The 23,076-nt window shown below is 40.2% G+C and overlaps 1 pseudogene; it reads left to right on the forward strand.

The window, feature by feature from the left end:
- LOC105725095 (14-3-3 protein theta-like) overlaps nucleotides 1–22,820 on the forward strand; it is a 29,784-nt pseudogene extending 6,964 nt beyond the window's left edge.
- The last annotated feature ends 256 nt before the right edge of the window (nucleotides 22,821–23,076 follow it).

Raw genomic sequence — 23,076 nt, forward strand, 5'->3', positions numbered from 1 at the left:
TTCCACCAGTTTCATGGGCCCATTGCTGGAAGTGCTCTGGAGAAGAAGAATGCGCTATGTGTAAGATCTGTTCTCGCCCGAGTGTAAGATGAAGAAACTGAGGCCAGCACGAAAATAATCCAATGCGAGGGAATTTATTCAGGCTCCTGGGTGAGGTTCTTCTGTCCGACAGGAAGGGCCAGAGAAGTCGCTGGACTCCTCTCAGAAGTGGGGTTTTATAGGGAGTCGAGGCGTTTGATCGGCTGTGACCAAGGTGAGTGAGACAAAATGGTGGGGAGTAGGGCCCAGATGGAACAAAATGGCAGGGAGTGGGGCCCAGATAGGACAAAATGGTAGGCAGGGAGTGGGGCCCAGATAGGACAAAATGCTAAGCAGGAAGACAAAATGGCAGGTACAGAGTGGAGCCTGGATAGGACAAAATGGCAGGCATGGAGTGGGGCCTGGATAGGACAAAATGGTAGGTAGGGAGTGGGGCCTGGATGGGACAAAATGCTATCAGGTAGGTCCTGATGGGACTTTTTTTCCCGGGTTCCCGGCGGGGGGTGGGGGGAGGTGTGTCTGAGCTCCCGGCAAGGGAAGGAGGCGTGTCTGAGCTCCCGGTGAGGGTGGGGGGGCGTGTCCGAGGTCCCCGCGAGGGGAGGGGTTGTGTCCAAGCTCCCGCGATGGAAGGGGGTGTGTCCGAGCTCCCTGCGAGGGGAGGGGGTGTGTCCGAACTCTTGGCGACGCAACCAGCCTTACACTATGAAGAGCGGTAGGGAAGGTGTCATGATTCAAGGAGGTAAAGTAGAAATTATACTTGGATGCCAGAGAATGACTTGTTGCATTACTGAAGTTTCAGAAAAATATAAACGCCAAAGAGGACATTATTGTATATCAGTACATTCCATTCTAGAGGAAATGATTCCTGCTAACAAGCCCAGCCCGTAGTGCCAATGTTTTCCATCACCCTACAAAGCAAAGAATTAAGGCAGTGATTCTTAGGTGCAAAGCCCAGAACCTAACAAATTACCCCAAATTTCTCCCAGCAACACTATTTCTGGAATTAGTTCTGTGAGTTGGGGCACTTAACCAACCCCAAGAAAAGGAAATAGTGGCTGGGCATGGTGGCTCACGCCTGTAATCTCAGCACTTTGGGAGGCCAAGGCAGGTGGATCAACTGAGGTCAGGAGTTCGAGACTAGGCTGGCCAACATGGAGAAACCCCATCTCTACTAAAAATACAAAAAATTAGCCGGGTGTGGTGGCACCTGCCTGTGATCCCAGCTACTAGGAGGCTGAGGCAGGAGAATTGCTTGAACCTGGGAGGTGGAGGTTGCAGTGAGCCGAGAGCACACCACTGCACTCCAGAGTGAGACTGTGTCAAAAAAAGAAAGGAAAGGGAAAGGGAAAGGAAAGGAAATAGTGGCAGAGAGAAAAGCCACCTGATGAGCCTATTAAGAGGATGAATTTAGGACTACCTTGAGGGGCTTGGGGGCCTCCCGCTGGGGCAAGTCTCAAAAGAAATGTAGGGAGGGTGGGGAGTGACAGAACTCTATTTTGACTATACTAATGACTGTCAAGCAGGGATCTTTAACCTCATTCCTAGCTTTCATGTTTATTTAGTGTCTATTCTGTGCACAGCAGAGCCAAACATTGTAAGGGATACAAAAGAAGCAACAAATAAGCTTCCAAACTGCTTCCAAACTGTGATTAAATTGAAGTGGGAAAAATATTCTGTATTTTCTGCCTGTAACTTAATTCCAGATTGCAGAATACAATGTAACAGCTGCACTAATTGCTTTTATTTTACATACAGCACTTAGATTTAGGGCCTCTTGAACTCAATTCACAAACTGACATAAAACCATGTGTGGGTACTTCTGTTTGTTATAGGATTGCAGCCAGAATTGTATAAAATTTAATGTTTATATTCTTTGCTGCACTGGTCTCTCGTTGGACTGGTATTCCATAGTCTTTAAACAATAACTAAACCACTGAAATATTTCTGGTCCTTCCAGGGACCCCAAGGACATATACACAGTGGGTTAACACCATTGGACATTCTTCTGCTGTTTTCTGCTGTTTTCTCTCAAGTCCCTTTGCCATTTGGAGGTCCTATTTTTGTTTTCTACTCTCAATGGGCTGAATCTCAGGAACAGTGGGCTGGTGAACAATCATTTGTGAACAATCTAATTGTGAGAGATGAAGGACAATGGCAGACTGAGCAGAATGAACCCTAAGCATCAACAAACTATGAACCCAGGCATCGGTACACTCTCCAGATTCCTCAGAGTTCCACACGCCTCCCACTTAGGGTAAGAAGGTTCACAGTGAGGAGGAGGTATGAGGTAGAGGCAAGTAATTTTCTGACTATTTTTCTTTTCTGCAAGACATGCTCAAAGAGTTCTCCTTTGATAATGTGGGATGGGTTAGGTGTAGTTCGTCTTGAAAGCAAAGAGCCTTTTTCACCCATGTGAATCTGATTATACTTCCTGACTCCCACAGAGATGAGCCAAGTTAAGCATCCATGCTGTCTATTCTTTTCTTCTGTCCAAGCTAGCCAAAAGATCTCCTCCTACTGAAAGCTTGCGGCTACTGCTATTACTATTACTACTACTTTTTATCACTATCTCATGCTCTTGGAAAAGCTCCGCGTGATAGCACAGGAACTGAGAAATTAATTCTGACCTCAAAAGGGGATAGCATCTGTGAGACTTGCAAGAGGGACTGATATTTAAACCAGTCACTAGGCAGAGAAGAGCATTCCAGGCTGAGCAAAGAGCATGAGCAAGTGTGCAGAGGTCTGCAAGGGCATTGTTCTCAAATTCAAGTTCAGGAAAGTGAACAGCCTAGTGCGGCTACAGGGAAGTCCATCAGAGCAGTGAGAGTGATCCCAAAGAGACTGGAACAAGGTAGAGTGGGGCAAATTTGTGAAGCACACTGAATGCCCTGCTAAGGGAATTGAACTTACTTTTTTAGGCAATGAGGCATTCTGAGCAGATGAAACACAATCCAATTCACGTTTACAGAGAACTCTGGGAGGAGTATGAAAGTTTGATTGGCAGAGATAAGGAGATCATTTAGGAGGCCCTAACAATGGTCTAGATGAGAAATTAGAACCACATCTAGGGTAGTGGTAGTGGGAACTAAAAGGTGGCAGGTTTAAAAAACACTAAGAAATAGTAGTATGTTGCTAAAATTAAAAAAAAAAAAAAACAAAAACCTAGCTCTCTGGAAAAGCCAGGAAAAGAGACTTCACAAGGAACAAAATTAGCCAGCACCCTGATTTTGGACTTTCCAGTGTACAGAACTGTGAGGAAATAAATTTTGTTGTTTAAGCCACCCAGTCTGTGGTATTTTGTTATGGCAGCCTGAGCACACTAATACACATTGTATAAGATTGTTAAATACTTGTTGAATGAATATTCGAGTGTTAGGACTGATCCTAACATTTGTATTGGAATTAGTGTTTTTTTAGAGATAAGACCTATTAAAACATAACGAGAAAGTAGAACTAGCTCCGTGGCTCCCGCCTATAATCCCAGCGCTTTGGGAGGCCGAGGAGGGCAGATCATGAGGTCAGGATTTCGAGACCAGCCTGGCCAATATGGTAAAACTCCGTCTCCACTAAAACTACACACATACAAAAAAAAAGTAGGCAGGCATGGTGGCAAGCGCCTGTAGTCCCAGTTACTCGGGAGCCTGAGGTAGAAGAATCGCTTGAACCCAAGAGATGGAGCTTGCAGTGGGCAGAGATCGCACCACTGCTCTCTAGCCTGGTAACAGAGTGAGACTCCGTCTCAAGAAGAAAAAAGAAAGAAATGAAATGGAAGAGTTAGAAGGGTATTTATTAACTAAACAAATATGTATTGAGTATCTACTGTGGTATACAACATGCCAATTATTTATTTTTTACCACAAGGCTTAGAGGCAGTTAATATTACTCCCATTTTGAAATAAATAAATAGAGGCTGGTAGAGGATAAGTAACTTGCTCAAGTTCATCTTATAAGTGGTATCCCACCTTTAAACTCATGTCTGACTTTTTAAAAAATGATCTTTTCCCTTTCCTTACCCCTACCAACCAGCAGGGTGCGTTCTCTACTCACTAGATCTCTTGGCTTCTGCTGCTTTCCACACGGGAGTACCGTGCTGATTGCTCTACATGCATTCTCTTATTTCATTGTCATGACAGCGCTAGGCATCTAGCGCAGTTTCTGGCAAATAGTAAGTATTCAATAAAGTTTTTAAAAGATCAGCTGTGTAACAATAATAGTAACTAATATTTAGTTTGTCTTCTATGGGTCAGCATCCATTCTAAACACTTCACATGCATTAACTCATTTAATTTCAATCACACAAAGAGGTAGTGACCATTATTATCAATTTTAGGGATGCTTACCAATTATAATTTTTCAGTGTTTTTGGCTCTAATGGGTGTCAGTTGCTGGCAGGAGTTGTAGTGGTAGCAACATATTTTCAGCCCTAATCAAAATGGTAATACTTTGGCAAATCTAGACTGATAGTGATAATGTTTCTAACAGTGCAACAAAAGTTACAAGCTTGTGGGCCTTACCCCAGGACTATCAGTTTCTGATTTTGGGGTATCACTCTTCTTCCTTTTGTCCCACACCCTTTCCCCCTTTTACTATGCCATGTATCCAAAATCTTTTTAACTTAATTTTATTTCAATAGTTTTTGGTTACATGGATGAAATTTTTAGTGGTGAATTCTGGGATTTCAGTGCACCCATCACCCAAGGAGTGTACACTGTACCCAATATGTAACCAATTATTTTAAGAGTTGGAGTCTCCCTCTGTTACCCAGGCTGGAGTGCAGTGGCATAATCACAGCTCACTGCAGCCCCAAATGCCTGGACTCAAGCTATCCTCCCACCTCAGCCTCCCGAGTAGCTGGGACTACAGGCATGCACCACCACTCCTGGCTAATTTTTTAAAATGTTTTTGTAGAGACAGAGCCTCGTTATATTGCCTAGACTGGTGTCAAACTCCTGGCCTTAGGCAATCCTTCTGCTGTTGCCTCCCAAAACGTTGGGATTACAGGTAAACCACCGTGCCCAGCCTGTAACTAATTCTTTTTTAAAAAATTTTTTTCGGGGGGACGGCGTCTCACTTTGTCGCCCAGGCTGGAGTGCAGTAGTGCAATCGCAGCTCACTGGAACTCCGCCTCCCAGGTTCAAGCGATTCTCCTGCCTCAGCCTCCCAAGTAGCTGGGATTACAGGTGCGTGCCACCATGCCCAGCCAACTAATTATTTTTATTAAATTTCCTATTTGAAACACCAAGAGTAATTTCTCTTTATGTAGCTGGACCTTGACTAAGACCTAAAAGAACTTAAAGATGAAACTACTTATTCTCTATTGACAATTCTTTGAGAAACAGTTATGATTACAAGAATAGCAACAGACGATTGAAAACATCAAAGCATTGTACTTTTTTAAAGCTTTTTTTTTTTTTTTTTTTAGACAGAGTCTCTCTCTGTCACCCAGGCTGGAGTGTAGTGGCATGATCGTGGCTCACTGCAACCTCCACCTCCCGGGTTCAAGTGATTCTCGTGCCTCAGCCTCCTCAGTAGCTCGGATTACATGCATGTGCTACACACCCGGCTAATTTTTTTGCATTTTTAGTAGAGACAAGGTCTCACTATATTGGCCAGGCTGGTCTCGAACTCCTGAGCTCAAGTGACCTGCCCACCTCAGCCTCCCAAAATGCTGGGATTACAGATATGAGCCGCTGTGCCTGGCCTTTAAACCTTTTATATTGTAAAGGATAACACATAGAGAAAAGTGAGCACACAAATATATATAACTCAGTGGTTTACCAGGAATCAAACAGCCATGCAACCAGCACCCAGGTCATGAAACAGAACATTGCAAGCAGCTCAGAATCCCCCTGCCAACCACTAAGGCCTTTCTCTTCCACATAAGTAATCACTAACCTGAGTTTTAGGAGAATCATGCCCTTATTTTTCTTTATAGCTTTACCACCTAAACATGTGTCCCTGAACATCAGTGGCTTAGTTTTACTGTTGTTTTTGTTTTTGTTTTTGTTTTTGTTTGAGATGGAGTCTCGCTCTGTAGCCCAGGCTGGAGTGCAATGGCACAGTCTCGGCTCACTGCAACCTCTGCCTCCTGGGTTCAAGTGATTCTCCTGTCTCAGCCTCCTGAGTAGTTGGGATTACAGGCATCCGCCACCATGCCCAGCTAATTTTTGTATTTTTAGTAGAGACCGGGTTTCACCATGTTGGCCAGGCTGGTCTCAAACTCCTGATCTCAGGTGATCTGCCCGCCTCAGCCTCTCAAAGTGCTGGGATTACAGGCATGAGCCACCACACCCAGCCTGTTTTTTGGTTTTAATATGAGACAGGGTCTTGCTCTGTTGCCCAGGCATGAACCAATATGCCCTGCCTTAGTTTTGCTGTTTTTCGAACTTTTACATATATGTAATCTACAAGATATATTCTTGTATGTCTGGCTTCTTTCACTCAACTTATATCAGTGAGATTCACCCATTTCTATGCAAGAAACTTTAATTCATACATTTTATTGCTGTATAATATTCCATTGTATGAACAAACATGGCTACTCAACAAGGTCTGATTTGAGGATATATTTCAATAGTAGATAACATCAGGCACAATAACAGATGGCTTGCTGAGGATGATCAAGATAGTAAAGATCTAGTTGCTTACACTAGAAAAAGAGAAGGCTTGGGCAAAGAAGAAAAGAAGTCACAGCTGCCTTAACATTTCTAAAGAGCTATTATGTAGAAGAGGAAACTATTCTCTGCACTTTTAGAGGGTAGAGTTAGAGCCAATAGGGAGAGGGCATAAATAAGTATATTTTGGCCATCTTGCTACTATATTCTTGTCCTTATCATCCCATAAATTGGAGATAATCTGGTCAGATAGGTATGCCGTAGCAGCACTAAATATAGATAAACTAAAATGATCTGCATGACTAGCTGCCTGAGCCAAAGGCTTCCAAACACAATATAACAGTTCTAGAAATAATCCTTAGCATTCTCTGCATGCTTTCCTTTGAGAGAAACCTTTCAGTTGGAGCAAGCAGTAGGCTAGGAACCGTAGTAGATACTGACTAGTGTCAAGAGAACTAAAAATGTGGAGACCTCTGAATTGAAAAATTAGGATGCCATTTGAGTTAAACACTAATCTTAAAAATTATTCCCTATACCAGATCATGTTGGGAACCTTTCTAACAAAAAGGTGACCTTGAATATATAAAGTCTGAGAAAAAAAGAGAGCAGAAGTTTCTTAGAACTTGTGTGTGTGTCCACACATGCGTGTGCGCATGTGCATGCTCTCTGCCTTAGGGAGTTATAAAGTTCAAACCAGATAAAGTAAATATAAACACTTCATAAACTCCTAGGTGCATTAAACTAGAAGATAAACTTAATGAAAAAAATCAAAGTTTCAAAGAACTCTCAGAAGAATCAGCCTAAGTTTCAAAACCAGGGTTTAGGCTGAATGATTTTTCAGATATGAAGTTCCTCAAAATTTCCTAATGAAATTCTTGAACAGAATTAAAGACATAAGAAGAATTCACCTCTAGAGAGTGAGTTAATTTTATGCATAATGAATAAACGCTAAAGGGTATACCATTAGACTGAGACCCTCAGGTCAAAATTTTGCTAAGAAAATAGCCTCTTCTAGGAGAGAGATCCAAGATGGCTGATGATTAGCAGCTCGGGCACGTACCTCCCAGTGAAAGCGCAAAGAACGAGAGGACGCCACACTTTCAGACGAATATTAGTTGCTCACGGACCAGGAGATTCCCAGTGGAGAAGCTCCACGGGTCGCCAGGGCGACTCTTGTGGCCGGCGTGGCGGTTTTGCTGGTGTCTTAGCACGCCAGTTCTTGGTGCAGAGTCCGGATATTCCCGGGCAGAAAAGCACCATCAATCTTAACACCGCTGTTTTGGCCGGCTCAGTGGATTGCTCAGATTTCGGCGCAGGGAATCAACAAGTTGGACGTCAGAGACCCAGTTAGAAAGTCGGTAATTATAAAGACGACAGACGGACAAATATATAATGAAGGGAAGAAACCAGCGTAAAAAGGTAGAGAATACTCAAAATCAGAATGCCTCTCCCTCTACAGGGGATTGCAATTCCTCATCAGTAACGGAACAAGGCTTAATAGATTACACGTGTGTTCCAATAACAGAAGCAGGTTTCAAAACGTGGGTGATAAGAAACTTCTGTGAATTAAAAGAACTTGTTCTAACCCAATGCAAAGAAACTAAGAACCTTGAAAAAAGGTTTGACGAAATGTTAACGAGAATGGACAATTTAGAGAAGAATATAAGTGAATTGATGGAGCTGAAAAACAACACGAGAACTTCGCGAAGTATGCACAAGTTTAAACAGTCGAATTGATCAAGCAGAAGGAAGGATATCAGAAGTCGAGGACCAGCTCAGTGAAATGAAACGAGAAGACAAGAATGCAGAAAAAAGAATGAAAAGGAATGAGCAAAGTCTCCAGGAAATATGGGACTATGTGAAAAGACCTAATTTACGTTTGATAGGTGTACCTGAATGTGATGAAGAGAATGAATCCAAGTTGGAAAATACTCTTCAGGATATCATTCAGGAAAATTTTCCCAACCTGGCAAGGCAGGGTAATATTCAACTCCAGGTAATACAGAGAACACCACAAAGATATTCTTCAAGAAGACCAACCCCAAGGCACATAATCGCCAGATTTATTAGGGTTGAAATGAAGGAGAAAATACTAAGGGCAGCCAGAGAGAAAGGTCAGGTTACCCATAAAGGGAAACCTAACAGACTTACAGCAGATCTCTCAGCAGAAACCCTACAAGCCAGAAAAGAGTGGGGACCAATATTTAACATCCTTAAAGAAAAGAACTTTCAACCCAGAATTTCCTATCCAGCCAAACTAAGCTTTATGAGCGAAGGAAAAATTAAATCTTTTGCGAACAAACAAGTACTTAGAGAGTTCACCACCACCAGGCCTGCTTTACAAGAGCTTCTGAAAGAAGCACTATACATATAAAGAAACAACCAATATCAGCCTTTCCAAAAATATATCAAAAAGCAAAGAACTTTAACACAATAAAAAATTTACATCAACTAATGGGCAAAACAGCCAGCTAGTATCAAACGCCGGTATTAAACTTATATATATTTTAATTGGATAAAAAGCCAAAACCCATCGGTATGCTGCATCCGGGCCCATCTTACATGAAACAATACACAAAGACTCAGAGAGAAGGAGGAAGACTTACCAATCAAACAGAGAGTGAAAATAAACTAATAAACAAAAAGCAGGAGATGCAATTCTCGCCTCTGATAAAGTAGACTTTAAAGCAACAAAGATCAAAAGAGGTGAGGAATGACATTACATAACGGCAAAAGGATTAATGCAACAAGAAGAGCTAACGATTCTATAGATCAACGAGATAGAAAATTAACAAGGATATTCAGAACTTGAACTCAGACCCGGAACAAGTAAACTTAATAAACATTTACAGAACTCTCCACTTCAAATACACAAAACATACATTACCACCTCACACCTATTCCAATTATATTTCTATATAATTGGAAGTAAATCACTCCTCAGTAATCGCATAGCATTTCATAGGTTTAAATTAAATATTGGTTGGCTGTTTGTTATCTTCTTCCCTTATTCCTTCCTGACTACATCATTAAGTATAATTATCAGTATAAAAGAGGTTTTCAATACCCATTACTAAATTGCATTCTAGCCTGGGCAAGAAAGCAATACTCCCATTCTCTCTCCCTCTTTCTTTTCCTTCTCCCTCCTCCCCATTCTCTCTCTCTCTCTTTCTCTTCCTTTTTCCTCCTTCCTATTCTCTCTTTCTCTTTAAAAAAAAAAAAAAAAGAAAATAGCCTCTTCTAGTCTACCACCTCTTTAAATACACTGGAAGAGCTTTTCCTTTTATAGGCTCACCAAAGCACTAAATGGGTTGACTGAGTGGTAATTGCAGAAATGGCTGATAACCAAAGTAGGTTTTGCTAACATTTCTTCCCCTAATCTAAGTGTACTGAAGAAAAAGGTATGGAACCTAGTGTTAATCGTGAATGGTAGGATAAATAAGCTCTCCTAGAGCCTTCAAATTCTTAAGATTTGGTGGTGAATTTGTAATAATATGAGTACAGTGATTTTAATTATCCCTCTTTCAATTTACTATCAGCCATAATATGATGCTTTATTGTGCTTATGTGGTAGGGGAAATGGAGACTTAAAAAGGACACAATATTGGCCGGGCGAGGTGGTGCACGCCTATGATCCCAGCACTTTGGGAGGCCAAGACGGGTGGATCACCAGGTCAGGAGATCGAGACCATGCTGCCAGAATGGTGAAACCCCGTCTCTACTAAAAATATAAAAATTAGCTGGGTGTGGTGGCACATGTCTGTAATCCCAGCTATTCGGGAGGCTGAGGCAGGAGAACTGCTTGAACCTGGGAGGTAGAGGTTGCAGTGAGCCGAGCCGAGATTGCACCACTGCACTCTAGCCTGGCAACAGAGCAAGACTCCATCTAAAAAAAAAAAAAAAAATTGGCTACGTCTTTCTAGCAATGTGTAATAACAAAAAAAAAGAACACAATATTTAAGAAAAATTCTTATCTAACAGAAAAACAAAGTAGATGTGGTTGGATGGGTTTTTTTTTTGAGGTTGGAGAAAATGAAAAGACAGTAAAAAATTGTAAATGTTATTAAGTAGCTGCAGAAGATAAAATTACAAAATATTTCTTTAATTTTTAAAAATCCAAATAAATAAATACATTATGCTTATTGGTTAGCAAACTCATTATTTTAATGTTAATTTTATCCAAATTCATATATAGGTCCAACACAATCTCAATAGAAATACCAGCATACTCTTTGTTGTGGAAATTAACAAGATGATTGGCCTGATTTAATCATTCCACATTGTATACATATACCAAAACAACACATTATACCCCATAAAAATATACATTACGATTTGTCAATTAAATATCAATAAAATTTAAATTTATATGTAAACGCAAAGGTCCTAGAAAAGCCAGTCTTAAAACAACAATAGGCCAGGCGAGGTGGCTCACGCTTGTAATCCCAGCACTTTGGGAGGCCGAGGTGGGCGGATCACAGGTCAGGAGTTCGAGACCAGTCTGGCCAACATGGTGAAAGCTCATCTCTACTAAAAATACAAAAATTACCCAGGTGTGGTGGCTGGTGCCTGTCATCTCAGCTATTCAGGAATCCGAGGCAGGAGAATCACTTGAACCTGGGAGGCGGAGATTGCAGTGAGCCAAGACCACACAATTGCACTCCGGTCTGGGTGACAGAGCGAGACTCCATCTCAAAAAAAAAAAAAAGCTGGAAGACTTACACTATCAGATATCAAGACTTCTTATAATGCTACTGTGATTAAGATCATGTGGCATTTATTCAATGATAGTCAAATACACCAATGGAGCACTATAGAGAATACAGAAAGAGAACCACTCATTTCCAGATTTTTGGTGAAGGCACCATTACAATTCAGTGGGAAAGGGTTAGATTTTTTTTTTTAATAGTGATGGGTTAACTGGATATCTATATAGAAAAAAATGAACTATCTTAAACCACACACAAAAACTAATTTGAGATAGATAATAGACCTAAGTAATCTAGAACAACAGAGGTTGGCAAACGTTTTCTGTAAAGGGCCAGATTGAAAATATTTTAGGTTTTGTGGCTCATCTGGTCTTTGTCACACTGACTTTGATGCTGAAGTGTGAAAGCAACCATAGATGATGCATAAATGAATGGATGTAGCTATGTTTCCGTAAAACATTATCTGGGCCACATTTGACTTTTGGGTTGTAGTTTGTTGACCCCTGCTCTAGCAAAACACATGGAAGTGTATCTTCTTGATATTAGGAATAGGCAAGGATTATTTATTTTTCTCTTTAGATGCTCTGAATTAGCAGCAAGGATTATTTAAGTGAGGCATCAAAAGTACTAACTATATAAAAATGATAAATTGGACTTAATTAAAATTAAGAAACTTCTGGTCAAATGATACCATTAAGAATATGAAAATTCAAGCCAGAGACTGGGAGATTTTTGTAATACATATGACTAAGGACTTGTATTTAGAACATGTAAAGAACTGGGCCAGGTGTGGTGACTCATACCTGCAGCCCCAGCACTTTGGGAAGCTGAGGTGGAAGGATCGATTGAGGCCAGGAATTCAAGACCAACCTGGGAAACATAGCAAGACCCCATCTCTACAAAAAAAGTAAAAAAAAAAAAAAAAATTAGCCAAGTGTGGTAGCACATGTCTGTAGTCCCAGCTACTTGAGGGGCTGAAGCAGGAAGATCACTTGAGCTCAGGAGTTTGAGACTACAGTGAGCTAGGTTTGCACCATTATACTCCAGCTTAGGCAACAGAGTGATACTTCGTCTCTAAAAAACAAAGCATATATACAGAAATCTTACGAAACAATAGAAAGACAAAAACTCAGTAATAAAACAGGTAAAATACTTGAACAGGCATTTTTCAAAAGAAGATATCCATATGGTGAATAAACCTATGAAGAGATGCTCACCATCATTAATCTTCAGGAAAACACAAATCGAAATGACATTGTGATACTACCATACATCCAACATAATGGTTAAATTAAACAGACAGACAAAATCAAGTGCTGATGAAGATATAGAGCTATTGAGACTGTCACACATTGCTGGTGGTGATGTAAATAAACATATGATCACTTTGGCAGGTTTTTTTTTTTTTTAAGAGATGAGGTTTCTCCATGTTTGTCAGCCTGGTCTCAGACTCCCAACCTCAGGTAATCCGCCCACCTTGGCCTCCCAAAGTGCTGGGATTACAGGAGTGAGCCACCGCGCCCAGCCCACTTCGGCAGTTTTTACAAAAGCCCAACATACATCTCATTCTATGACCAAGAAATTCCACTCCTGCATATGAACTCAACCAAAATGAGTGCTTATATTCTGTGAAAGATATGTACAAGACTGTTCATATCCATTTTGTTCATAATTCAAAAACTGGAAACAAATGTTTTTCTACTCTAGAATGAACAAACCAATTGTGGTAAATTGACACAATGGAATTAGTACATAGCAGCCGAAAAAAAAAGAAACTTCTAGAATGTAAAGTGACATCAATAAATCCAAGAAAATAATGTTGGCTGGGTACAGTGGCTCACCTCTGTAATCCCAGCACTGTGGGAGGCTAAGGCAGGCAGATCATCTGAGGTCAGGAGTTCAAGACAACCTGGCCAACATGACAAAACCCCGTTTCTGCTAAAATACAAAAAAAATAGCTAGGCGTGGTGGCAGGTGCCTGTAATCCCAGTTACTCAAGAGGCTGAGGCAGGAGAATCACTTGACCCTGGGAGGCAGAGGTTGCAGCGAGCCGAGATCACACCACTGCACTCCAGCCTAGGCCACAAAGTGAGACTCTGTCTCAAAAAAAAAAAGAAAAGAAAAATATAAAGAAAATAATGTTGAGCAAAAGTCAAATACATAGGTTGATTCCATTTAAGTGAAGTTTTAAAACAGGCACAATAAACCTATGGTGATAGAGGTTAAAACAGTGGTTACCTTAGTCTTCTGAGGTATTGGAAATGGTTCTACATCTTGATCTGGATGGTAGGTAAATGATTGTGTGTGTGTGTGTGTGTGTGTGTGTGTGTGACAGAGAGAGAGAGAGAGGAAGAGATGTGTGTGTGAGAGAGAAACAGAGAGAGAGATAGAATTAAGTGAGCTACGCTTAAGATCTGTGAACTTCACTGTAGAAAAGAAAAAAATATTTATTAGCTAAGCACAGTGGCACATGCTTGTAGTCCCAGTTACTTGGGAGGCTGAGGCAGGAGGAATGCTTAAGCCCAAGAGTGCAAGACCAGCCTGAACAATATAACAAGACCTTATCTCAAAAAAAAAAAAAAAGAAATTTTTAAAAAGAGAATATCAATTTAAAAAGAAAAAATGGTCAGTGGTCCCATTGAGCACTTCAAGAAAGTATGTTATCCCAGCATTTGAATTTAATAAGTAAAATAATTGCTTCTCTCTCAAATTGATAGTTGCAGGAAAGGCTGTTACTGCCCATTAAGTCTTTCTTTAAACGGATTATTTCGCTTTTCTTTTGCTCACTTAGATCTTTTTGCTTTGGATGTGGTATACAAGTATAATAAAGCAGAAGAGAATTTTCTTCCTACTCCCAAATATTAGTTTATGCCATACAGACATCATATATTCTTCAAAACATTTGCTCTGACCCAATTCAGGATGCTTTGTTTTTGGCAAATAATCTGAGTAAAAACGTCATTCTTCACTCTGTGAGTGTGTGTATATTTATACGGTTTTTAATTTTCCTGGGAGTACTCATACCAATTTGAAAAGCATGCCTTTGAATAGCCAATCTAGTCACAATGGCTAATTGACAGGAAAAGCCTTGAAGTGCTCAAAGGGATCATTGATCCTTTTATTTCGTGATGAGCAAAGAGATCCTTAGAGCTAATTAAATTATGATCCTAAGATTCTTCCCTTTCATTATTAGCAGTATTTGGCCTTGATTTTTTTCCTGGAGCATGTGTACTTAATTAGGGGTAAGGGAAACACATGTTTTATAAAACATAAGTGGTCATCATCCTTTGCTCCAATTAGAGTGTGTTTTATCTTTTTTTTTCTCCAGAGATGGAGTCTCGTTCTTGTTGCCCAGTCTGCCAGTCTGGAGTGCAATGGGCAGTCTCGGCTTTCCACAACCTCTGCCTCCCGGGTTCAAGTGATTCTCCTGCCTCAGCCTCCCGAGTAGCTGGGATTAAAGGCATATGCCACCACGCCTGGCTAATTTTGTATTTTTAGTAGAGACAGAGTTTCTCCATGTTGGTCAGGCTGGTCTCGAACTCCCGACCTCAGGTGATCCTCCCGCCTCAGCCTCCCAAATTGCTGGTGAGCCACCACGCCCAGCTGGGTGTGTTTTATCTTTTATCATTAAAAGAGGAATCGCTATTTTTACCAGAAGTTTTCAAATACAATTTTATTTGAAGAAAGTTCTGGTGTGTTTCAATGGTTCTAAACTAAGATTAAGCTCAGGGCTACAATTCAAAATGTTTAAATTATATATAGTGCTTGGTTTTAATTTTCAGTGTGGAAAAGTGGTAACTGAAGACATTAATTAGGTAATGCTAAAGCATTAAGTGGAGAACAAGCTTTCAATTTTCCTCACCCTGGTGTGATTTATTATATTATAGCCCATACTTGCAGTATCTATATTTTCTCCCTCAAGGTATTAGATCTTATGATGCTAATAATCTTTAAAAGGAGTTATTTTTCTAAGAGAGTACAAGGCACCAGGTACGGTGGCTCAAGCCTGTGATCCCAGCACTTTGAGAGGCCAAGGTGGGTGGATCACCTGAGGTCAGGGGTTTGAGACCAGCCTGGCCAACATAGGGAAACCCCATCTCTACTGAAAATACAAAAATTAGCTGCGTTGGTGGCACATGCCTGTAATCCCAGCTACTTGGGAGCCTAGGGAGGAGAATCGCTTGAACCTGGGAGGTGGAAGTTGCAGTGAGCCAAGATCGAGCTACTGCACTCCAGCCTGGGTGACAGAGCAAGACTCCAGCTCAAAAAAAAAAAAAAAAAAAGAGTACAAGGAGCAGTTTGCAATGCCATATGATTTTATTCTCAACGTGGTATGTTGAAAAAAAAAAACACATAGAATCTGGTGTTAGTAAACCAAAAGGTAGACCTGACTCCATTATGAATGACTTTGTATCAATTATTCAATCTTTCAGAGCATATAGTTTCTTCACCTGTAAAATGAGACTATTATAATAATGTCTCTCACACTGAAGAATCTGGATGAAAATCATCCACACAATATCTTAGAATGTGAACTGGATATAATGTATGACAATATATATTTTTTAGACAGGGTCTCACTCTGTCATCCAGACTGGAATGCAGTGGCATGATCATGGCTCACTGTAGCCTCAGCTTCCCAGGCTCAATCAATCCTCCCTCATCAGCCTTCTGAGTGGCTGGGACTCTAGCTGTGTGCCACCATACCCCGCTAATTTTTAAATTTTTTGTACAGATGGGGTTTCGCTATGTTGCCCAGGCTGGCTTTGAACTCCTAGGTTCAAGTGATTATCTCACCTCAGACCCCGCAAAGTGTTGGGATTACAGGCAAGAGCCACTGCACCCAGCCTGATACTATTTTTTAAATTCCGGTACAATTAGGCTGACAAAGGTTTAGGTTTGGAGTTTAAAAATCTAAAAATACTAAATAGTAAAAAATGCACTATAAACATTTTAATAATGGTCGTGGTAACCTAAGACTGACAGAAACCAGTATTTTAATGGGAAAAGGTTACTTTTCAATTCCTAGAAATAAACATTTAATTACTGAGAGGATAAGTATATATCTGTTTGGGAAGGAGGGAGTGTACAGAAGGAAGAGATTATAGGTAAGCCTCTATATTCTATTTTTTAATTAATTAATTATTGAGACAGTGTCTCGCTCTGTCACCCAGGCTGGAGTGCAGTGGCTCAGTCTTGGCTCACTGCAACCTCCACCTCCTGGGTTCAAGTGATTCTCCTGCCTCAGCCTCCCAAGTAGCTGGGATTACAGGTATGTACCACCACGCCCAGCTAATTTTTGTATTTTTAATAGAGACGGGGTTTCACCATGTTGGCCAGGCTGGTCTCAACCTCCTGACCTCAGGTGATCCGCCCGCCTTGGCCTCCCAAGGTGCTGGAATTACAGGCATGAGCCACTGCGCCCAGCCTAAGCCTCTATATTGTAATCCACTTGTAGGTCCCTGATATGGACACCCAAATATAGCTTTAAAATATAAGGAGAATGACAGAAGTTAACAATAGTATACATGAAATACTCTTACCAAAAGATAAAATCTATTCTAATTAAGCCTGTAGGGGAAAAAAGAGACAAAGGAACATGTTAAACAGTATCATGAGAATAGAATCAGCAAACTCTAGAATGTGGGAAACTTAGGAAGACAAACACTCAGTTTCTTCAAGAAATAAATTGCAAAAATAAAAAGGAGCAAGGAGAATCTATAGATTAAATGAGGCATTAAAGACACATCAATCAAATGTAATCTGGGGACCATTTAAAATATCTGAATCAAACAAATGGTTATAAAACACTTTGAGACAATCAGGGAAACAGAAAAACAGACATATATTAAGGAAGTATTGTTAATGTTTTTTAGATATAATTATATTAACAAGTTTTTTTAAAAGATTCCTTGAAGCAATATCAGTGAAAATGGAAAGGTAACAGCCTCCCAAACTCAGTCCTCCATAAAAATTTTTTAAAGCCTGACAAAACTAGTCAGAATCAACATTTTCAGAACTCTAGAAATTAACCAAAGGCTTGCAGCAACCTGGGGAATATATTTTAAAGAAAAACACCTGAATCTCTGTAAGAAAAGTGAGATTTATGTCATTTTAACTTGTCCTAGTTCCATCTTCCACCCTCTAGCTCTTCAGTAGCCTTAAAAAATTACAGCCCACATTTATGAAGAACACCAGCAGCCTGGCTAACACATGAGGGAGCAGAAAGGATGGGAGCTTATTCAAAACTTCATTCCTAAACAACCGTCATTATTATATACGTCTGGTGGTTCCCTGGAAAACACCACTTGCAAGGCTGTCTATATTTGATCTGATTCAGAGATAACACAGTGCAAAAAGCCTTCTCCAGGGGGAGTATCCGTCAAGAACAAATACAGGCAAGTGATTTAGTGTTGCAGCTGCCTAAGGCTGTGAATAACAGTTAAGGTACACAACAGACTAATAAAAAAAAATGTAAACAGAAAAATTGGGGAAGAAGATATCTATAAGCACTTTGAAAACCTCCTACATTTTTCAGAAAATCTAGAAGAGCATAAGCATGCATAGGACTGTATATATGCTCTGAAAAGACTCAAGAACGCCCCACATTGTCATGTCTAGCTGACCTTGAGCCTTTGCACAATCAGGAAGTGAAAGCTAAGGCAGAGTTGTTAATGGCCTAGCTGATTGTTGAAAGTACACCCCAACATGCACATTCTTTGACAAAGACTAGGAGATTTGCTGGTTCTGGCCATTTAAGAAGCTCTCTGTCCAATCATGAACTAATCTCTAAGATAGCTGAGTACAGAATTCAGTGGTCACATATGACAAAGAATACAGACTAGTTACTAGTTCAGAGAAATCACTAAAACGACCACCCACCCACATTAGTAAAAACAAGTCAAAACAACAATAAACCTTGGTGAAGGGAGAGCATCTGATTTCCCAGATTGTCACATCAGATTATTCAAAACTCCAGTTTACAACAAAAAATGATGAGTGATGCAAATAAATAAGAAAGTATGGCCAGGCACAATGGATCATGCCTGTAATCTCAGCAGTTTGGGAGGCAAAGGTGGGCAGATCATTTGAGACCAGGAGTTCGAGACCAGCCTGGTCAACATGGTGAAACCCTGTCTCTACTAAAAATATAAAAATTAGCCAGGTGTGGTGGTGCATGGCTGTGGTCCCAGCTAATTGGGAGGCTGAGGTGGGAGGATCATTTGAATCCAGGAGATTAAGGCTGTAGTTAGCTGAGATTACACCACTGCATTCCAGCCTGGATGACAGAGTAAAACCCTGTCTCAAAAATTAATAATAAAATAAAATACAGTATAAATGTGTTTTTTGTTTATAATGCTTTTTCTTGCCTGTCTTATTTAAAAGACAACTGCATAGAACAAGAAGTATAAATCTGTGTTAAAAGACACCCAGTGTATATGCATGTAATTTGTGGTAACAACAGCATAAAGGAGGGTTAGGATGGAGCTACTAAAGAACAAAATATTCATATACTATTGAAATCAAGTTACTGTTCATCCAAATTAGATTGTTATAAGTTAAAATGGTAATTGCAATACTCAGGGCAATCACTAAAAATTAATTTTAAGAAACACAGTAAATGAAATAACAAGGGAATGATGTTACACTAGAAAATAGCTATGTTCTATATGAGATTTTAAAAGCATTATCCAACTATATGCTGTCTATAACAACAACAAAAAAAACTTTAGATCCAAAGATACAATTAGGTAGAAAGTAAGAAAATATATATATATATACACACACACACACACACACACATACATATATATATAACTATATATATATATTTTTTTTTTTTTTGAGACTCTGTTGCCCAGGATGGAGTGCAGTGGCACAATCTCTGCTCACTGTAATCTCCACCTCCCAGGTTCAAGCGATTCTCGTGCCTCGGCCTTCCAAGTAGCTGGGATTACAGACATACGCCACCATGCCTGGCTAATTTTTGTATTTTTAATAGAAACAGGGTCTCACCATGTTGGCCAGGCTGGTCTTGAACTCTTGAACTCAAGTGATCCACCCGCCTTGGCCTCCCAAAGTGCTCGGATTACAGGTGTGAGCCACCATGCCCAGCCAAAAAAAATTTTTTTTATGCAAACTAACCAAAAGAGAGTTGGAGCGGCTATACTAACAGCAGAGAAAACAAACTTTATGATAAAAGTTGTTGCTAGAGACAAAAAAGGAGTGTGTGTGTGGATGAATCCTTCAAGAAGATGTAACATTTATAAATATATATGCATCTAACAATAAAGCTCCAAAATACAGGAAAAAGTCTTGACAAAATGGAAGAGAGAAACATATCATTCAACCACAAGAGTTGGAGACTTCAATACCCCACTTCAAAAAAAAAAAATACCCCACTTCAAATAATATGGGACTTGAACAACAAAATAAACCAGACAGAAATAACAAATATTTACAGAACACTCCATCCAAGAGCAAAATACAAATTCTTCTCAAGTGTACATAAAACATTCTTCAGAATGACCATATATTGTGACATAAAACAAGCTGGAATAGATTTTAAAGGATTGACGTCCTACAAAGTATGTTTTTGGACAAGAATGGAACTAAATTAGATATAAAAGAAGAAAATTTGGAAAAGTAACAAATACATGGAAATTAACACACTCCTAAATAATCAATGAATCAAAGAATAAAAAGAAAATACAAACACATAAGAAAATGTGTAATTGAGAAAATTTGTAATGAGTTACATCAAAACTAAAACATAACATAATAAAAGTTTTGCAATGCATGTCTTTTATACCTACAAAAACCTATATTTAAAAAGAAATTTCTTAAATCAATAATATAACATTATACCCTAAGACACTAGAGCAAGAAGAGCAAATTAAATCCAAAGCAAGAAGAGAAAGCAAATAGTAAAAATTAAAGCAGAAATAAATGGAATAGAGAATGAAAAATGATGGAGAAAATTAATAAAACCAAAGGCTGGTTCTTTGAAAACATCGACAACATTGATAAACATTTAGCTAGACTAAACAAGGACAAAAAACACAAATAACTAAATTCAGGAATAAAAGAGGGTACATTACTACCAACCTTACAGAAATAAAAATGATTACTTAGGAATACTATAAACAATTATATGTCAATAAATTAGATAACATAGCTAAAATGGAAAAATTCTGACTGACGTCTGCAAGACAGCCAACTAGAGTCAACCTGGCACTCATTCCCCTGACAAAAATGAACCAAAACAATAAATAAATAACTATATTTCAACAGGAGTGACTGAGGAAGTACACTGGAAAGGATGAGGGGAGAGCAAAATCCCTGTGGAGCATGAAGCACAGAATGGCACCACTGAGAGGGAAGCAAGGCGCTCTGCCTCTGCTACACTGTCTCCTCCTCCTCCACCAGAATTGCATCAAATACAAGGAGAAGACTTCTTACAGAGAAAAAGTAAACTAGAGACTCCCACCAGTCCCCATTGCCACCACAGATGCCAGCAGTCCTTGCTATACATCTGACAAAGGATTAATATCTAGAACACTAAGAAACTTAAACAACTCAAGAGCGAAAAAAAAATCGAACAACCCAATTAAAAAATAGGCAAAGGACCTTAACAGGCATTTTTCAAAAGAAGACATACAAATGGCCAACTTATATATGAAAAAATGCTCAACATCACTAATCATCAAGGAAATGCAAATGAAAACCCCAATGAAATATCACTTCGCTCCAGTTAGAATAGCTATTATCAAAAGACAAAACAAAATGATTGTTGGCAAGGATATAGAGAAAGGAAAACCCTTATATACTGTTGGTGGGATTGTAAATCAGTACAGGCATTATAGAAAATAGTATGGAGGTTCCTCAAAATATTAAAAATAGAAATGCCATAAGAGCCAGAAGTCCCACTACTGGGTATTATTTAAAAGAAATAAAATCAATATGTTGAAGAGATCTCTGCACTCCCATGTTTATTTATAATAACGAAGATATGGAGTCAACCTAATGTCCAACAATGGATAAAGAAATGTGGTGTATATATATACATACATACATATACAATGCATGAATACACACACACTACACACACGTGGTGTATGTGTGATATATATATACACACACACGTGGTGTATGTGTGTGATGTGTGTGTGTGTGTGTATATATATATATGTCACACACATAATGGAATACTATCCAGCTATAAAAAAGAATGAAAACCTGTCATGTGCAACAACGTGCACGAGCCTTGAGGACATCAAGTTAAGTGAAATAAGCCAGACACAGAAAGACAAATAACACATGATCTCCCTCATATGTGGAATCCATTTTTTAAAAAAGCTGATATCAAACGGTCGCTTCTATCTTGGGCTGGCCGGGCGTGGGTGGAGGGAGCGGCCGGGGCTCGGGCTCCCAGCGCGGGCCCTCTGCGACGCCCCGGCCCCCTCGCTCCCCAGGCTGCGGCCTCCCCAGGTGCCCCAGCCGGGCAGGGGCGGGGGAAGAGGGAAATTTAGGCTGCCTCGCTTGCAGGAGACAATAGCAGGACAGCGGGCCCCTTGGTCTGAAGGCACTCCCTCTCTGCTTTTTGTTCTGGCCTCGCCGCCCCGCCCCTCAGCAGCTCTCGAGGCTCCTCCCGCTCCGGGTTGGCAGCTCGCCCTCGCTCTCCTCCGCCCTCGCACCCCGGTCCACCCCGCACCTGCCAAGGAGAAGACGAGCTGATCCAGAAGGCCAAGCTGGCAGAGCAGGCCAAACTGCGAGGACATGGCCACCTGCATGAAGGCCATGACCAAGCAGGGCGCTGAACTGTCCAACGAGGAGCACAACCTGCTCTCCATGGCCTGCAAGAACGTGGTCAGGTGTCGCAGGTCCGCATGGAGGGTCATCTCGAGCATGGAGCAGAAGACTGACACCTCTGACAATAAGTTGCAGCTGATTAAGGACTATTGGGAGAAAGTGGAATCTGAGCTGAGATCCATCTGCACCACGGTCATGGAATTGTTGTATAAATATTTAATAGCCAATGCAACTAATCCATAGAGTAAGGTCTTCTATCTGAAAATGAAGGGTGATTACTTCCAGTACCTTGCTGAAGTTGCATATGGTGAGGTCTGAAAACAAACGATAGATAATTCCCAAGGAGCTTACCAAGAGGCATTTGATAGAAGCAAGAAAGAGATGCAAGCCACACACCCAAATCACCTGGGGCTTGCTCTTAATTTCCCTGTATTTTACTATGAGATTCTTAATAACCCAGAGCTTGCCTGCATGCTGGCTAAAGTGTCTTTTGATAAGGCCATAGCTGAACTTGATACACTGAATGAAGACTCATACAAAGACAGCACCCCCATCATGCAGTTGCTTAGAGACAACCTAACTAACACTTTGGACATCAAACAGTGCAGGAGAAGAATGTGATGCGGCAGAAGGGGCTGAAAACTAAATCCATATAGGGTGTCATCCTTTCCTTCAAGAAACTTTTTTACACATCTCCATTCCTTATTCCACTTGGATTTCCGATAGCAAAGAAACCCATTCATGTGTATGGAATCAACTGTTTATAGTCTTTTCACACTGAAGCTTTGGGAAAACTTCATTCCTTGATTCATGTTTGTCTTGGCGTTCCTGGTGTGCAGTTACTGCTGTAGAAAAGTATTAATAGCTTCATTTCATATAAACATAAATAAGTTCCAAACACT

Source organism: Aotus nancymaae, unplaced genomic scaffold, assembly GCF_030222135.1.
Source record: "Aotus nancymaae isolate 86718 unplaced genomic scaffold, 86718_ANA_hifiasm-v0.15.2.pri h1tg000004l, whole genome shotgun sequence".
Classification (NCBI taxonomy): domain Eukaryota; kingdom Metazoa; phylum Chordata; class Mammalia; order Primates; family Aotidae; genus Aotus; species Aotus nancymaae.